A 5,000-nucleotide genomic window follows, 5' to 3' on the forward strand; every position below is an offset into this window, starting at 1 on the left:
TTTTATTAACATAATAAAGCATTTTTGAAACGTTTAGAGAATTTTAATACTGTAATACTGATATTGTATTTAAAAAAAAAAAAAAAAAAAAAACATTTGGAAAGTTAAACCAAAATCTGATGAAAATTAATGATCATTGGAGCAGGTTGAGCCTCTCTGTATCCCTCATCATCTGTCCCTAACTCTATCTCACACTATCCCGTTAACTCTGTAATGTATCTCTCTTTCTGTTTGTTTGTTTGTTTGTCTGTCTGTCTGTCTGTCTGTCTGTCTGTCTGTCTGTCTGTCTGTCTGTCTGTCTGTCTGTCTCCCGTCTGTCTGTCTGTCTGTCTCCCGTCTGTCTGTCTGTCTGTCTGTCTGTCTGTCCGTCCGTCTGTCTGTCTGTCTGTCTCCCGTCTGTCTGTCTGTCTGTCTGTCTGTCTCCCGTCTGTCTGTCTGTGTCTGTCTGTCCGTCTGTCTGTCTGTCTGTCTGTCTGTCTGTCTGTCTGTCTGTCTGTCTGTCTGTATATATGTATGTTTGTTTGTCTGACTGTCTCTCTCAGTATATGTATCTCTACATTTCAATGTCTCTCCCTTCCCTACTCTCATTCTCTATCTGGTTCTTTCCCTACTGGTTGTCGGCCCGTCACAATAATTCAAAGTGTAGCCCGTTTGAGACTCTTCAGCTTGCATAAACTTACCCCATCGTAGAACAAATGGCTGGAAAAAGCACACCAATGGGTGGCACACACGTATTGCTGTCAAATCCCGAAGTCAAATAGGAGAAGTTGCCAAATATCTAGTGACGTCACTGGTGTACTTTGAGTATAAACTCATGTTTATCTCATGTACGTTTGATAACCGTTATCTAATTTTATTATTAAGATGAGCGGACTTTGTTTGCATGGACTTAAAACAAATGGGAATCCCATGAGACTATACACTTGATAAACTTGTTGACAAATCCAATGATTGTGTTTGAAGCTGAGTAACATTCAGGAACTAGGTCGATACACAAAAGACATAGATAGACACTGTCTATCTGTCAGCATAGCTCTATGTATGTATGTATGTAAAACTATGTATGTATGTATGTATGTATGTATGTATGTATGTATGTATGTATGTATGTATGTATGGATGGATGGATGGATGGGTGGATGGATGGATGTGTGTGGGTGTATGTATGTATGTATGTATGTATGTATGTATGTATTTCAGAAAGGCCGTCCGTCTACATACCTACCTGTCACTCTAGTTGTCTGCCTGTTTCGATCTTACATGGCTTTGTCTATCCAATATGTCTATTTATCTGGCTATCTGCCTGTCTACCTACAAATCTGACCTCCCGTCCATCTGTCCTTCTAGTAATACTTACCTAAATGCCTATCCTGCTGTATGTCTGTCTCGATCTTACGTTGTTTTGTATATTTAATTTGTCTGTCTGTCTGTCTGTCTGTCTGTCTGTCTGTCTGTCTGTCTGTCTGTCTGTCTGTCTGTCTGTCTGTCTGTATGTATGTATGTATGTATGTATGTATGTATGTATGTATGTATGTATGTATGTCTGCCTATCTCTCAGACAGTCTGACTGACATTTGTCTTTCTTTGTATTATCTCATTTCTAATTGTCTCTGACTTTCAATCACTTTGTCTCTCCAAGTCTCCCTCCCGTCCTTCCTAGCTGGATAATCAGTGGTATAGTTGTATTGCATTAAATTCTTTAAAATTCATTTTACGTACTCTCTATGTCAACAGATTTGATAACATAATAGTATTGAAATTTCTAAAATTTACATTCTTGAGAGAAATTAAATAAATGAGTCATGCTAGAGTAAGTATGATGTTCATATTACACTCTGTCGTGAAATTCTAAATCAATGTTTGCCATAATATACATTTATTGATGAATGGACTATGTTATCTTGGACATATTCAACTTACTAGCACTATCGTGATTACGGTCATTTAAAAATGCTTACAGTGTGCTAGGGTCATCGTACCAACCTAGTTCCCTCATATTTGTGTATTTTAACCAATGGCAACTGTGCTGTGTAAACACATATTTAGGGTACATGTCTGTACATAGATAGGGTAACTGTGTTACACATCTCCACTTTGAACACCCGGTGCAATTACGCACAGATTTTAACCAAAGTTCAATATTCTTATCATTTAAACTTCAGCAGGTTCGTGTTATTATGACAGCATCATTAACCTGCTCTAAATAATCCTAAAACTAAAGTAGGCTCGCTGTGTGTCTATCTATCTCTCCGGATCACACACCAACTGACCCTAACCCTGTCTCACTCTATATCTTTGCCTCTGTACCTGTCTGTCTGTCAGTCTGTCTGTCAGTATGTCTGTCTGTCTGTCTGTCTATATGTGTGTCTATGTATGTATGTATGTATGTATGTATGTATGTATGTATGTATGTATGTATGTATGCATTATGTATTATGTATGTATGTATGTATGTATGTATGTATGTATGTATGTATGTATGTATGTATATGTATGTATGTATGTATGTATGTATGTATGTATGTATGTCTGCTTTCCTGTCTGCCTGTCACTCTATATCTCCGTCTCTCTGTTTGTCTGTATGTATGTATGTATGTATGTATGTATGTATGTATGTATGTATGTATGTATGTATGTATGTATGTATGCATGCATGCATGCATGCATGTATGTATGTATGTATGTATGTCTCTCTCTCTCTCTGCCTGTCTGTCTACCTGTCTACCTGTCTGTCCGTCTGTCTGTCTGTCTGTCTGTCTGTCTGTATGTATGTATGCATGTATGTATGTATGTATGTATGTATGTATGTATGTATAAGGATGAGTGATGGAGAGATGGAGAGAGACAGAGAGAACAGTGACAGTGAGCGACAGAGACACGGGAATGTGGAGAGACAGAGTCTGGGATGAATGGCGAGAGAGATAGATGGTCATACAGCCAATCTGTTTTAGTAGATCGTTTATTAGAACCCGTCAATGCACATCATATAATAACAATAACTTGCTGAGTACACACGATTAAAAATTTACCTCAAATACTTCAATTATAATGATGACAACATGAAAATCTGTTTAAAATCGGCGTACAATTGATTTTATATCAGAAAACGGCTTAAAATGGCTTACCTAGAGACTGTACTCGAAATTCCGATTGGACTTTAACGCCTTCGTGTATATAGCTGATACAAAGTTTGTTATTTTGCGTGAATGTATTTTAAACAGATCTCATCTTGCCGCGCATTAGGGGATAATGCTTAGGTGTTATCCTATAAATGATCGCTATAGAATTATTCTTGCTAAATTTCGCTGGAAAACACAAAATATGCAGTGATTAAAATGACTTTTTGTTCTTGAACGCAATGTACCAGTCTGGTAATTAGTAAAAAATAATATTTGAGAACTAGCTGAAGACAAAACAATCGGAACAAACGAAACTTCTAGTAATTCTAATATTTATGTGTACAGTAAGATATACATGAACAGTACTAGTTGCCATCTCCTTTAGGGGTGTGTGGTCCGAGGGGTGAGGGGGTACCAGTGGACAGCTGTGTTAGGGGTGTGTGTCCCGGGGTGTACCAGTGGACAGCTATTTTAGGGGTGTTTGGAGAGTGCTGTAAACCCAAGGCATAATTTTAGACCAATTTTGACCAAAAACCAATACCACATTTCAGACCTGTACTGTTGATAAAAATAACAACATGTCACAATCGCCTGTCTATTCCCCAGCTGATCAGACCATCGGCCATAGACAGAGCTGTGCAAATTTACCTTGGGTTCCCGCTGCTGAGTTATATTGGAGCGCGTCCTCGCCATTGGGTTAACGTCCCACGGGATGCGAATAAAACGATAACTAATCGCCTACAATTCAACACATCAGCCGTACTTTATTCTCCGTCATCAGCGCACTACAGTTCACAGGTTTGCAATACCAGACCTTACATACTAGTACGGTCTGCATACTTCAACTAGCCGGACCTTCCAACACACCGGTCCGCACGTACTACTCGACGGTTCACGCTCAACCCTCTGTAAAAACTACAAAGCACATGTAAACCTGGATATTTCCCGCCCAAACTGGCTACAATGTTACTAACTGTCCGGAGGTGACTTCCGGATTGGTCCAGAAATAGTGAAAATGACCCAGCTCTAGAAAGTAAAAGTACTAGCTGTCCCAATAACACAATTTGGGTCTAACAAACAGTAAATAGCAATTAATATGATTACTAAACTACTTAACAAAGTTTACGAGGTGGCGGCTCGTGCTGTCACAAACATTTTGTAGAACAATGTACTTACGTCAGGAGGCCAAGTCAACATTTTGGGGCAATTAATAGAATAGTTATTATTTGGTCAAGTTCAACAGGCTACAGTTTAGAAAAAAAATGAAAATGAAAATTAATGCAAAGTCGACCTCGCTTTAGATTCTTCAGCTCAAAAAAAAACATTCGCCATTGTAGACCAAATGTGGAGAAAAAGCACAACAACCCCAAAAGACGGAACAAATACGCATAGTCAAATTAGGGGAGTTCCCCCCGAGTGACACATATATTGGAACACCACTGGTATACTTTGAGCTTCCACACGTGTATATCGCATGTACGGTTGATAACGGTTGTCTAATTGTATTGTTAAGACGAGCGGACTTTGTTAGCATGGACACAAATATTGGGAATCACCTTAGACTGTACACTTGATAAACTTGTTGACAAATCTAATAATTGTGTTTGCTGTCGAGCACCACTGACGAACTCAGACGATACACAAACGACGACACCATTATAAAGTGTATACGGATTAATGCTCGTACATACATACATACATACATACATACATACATACATACATACATACATACATACATACATACATACATACATTTATGTTTCATTCTTATCACCAACCAGTCTCTCATGGTAAAATCTCTACTGCCTTTCTGTATGTCTGTCTGTCTGTCTGTTTGTCTGTCTGTCTGTCTGTCTGTCTGTCTGTCTGTATGAATGT

Source organism: Glandiceps talaboti, chromosome 19 (assembly GCF_964340395.1).
Source record: "Glandiceps talaboti chromosome 19, keGlaTala1.1, whole genome shotgun sequence".
In the NCBI taxonomy this organism is placed as follows: Eukaryota; Metazoa; Hemichordata; class Enteropneusta; family Spengelidae; genus Glandiceps; species Glandiceps talaboti.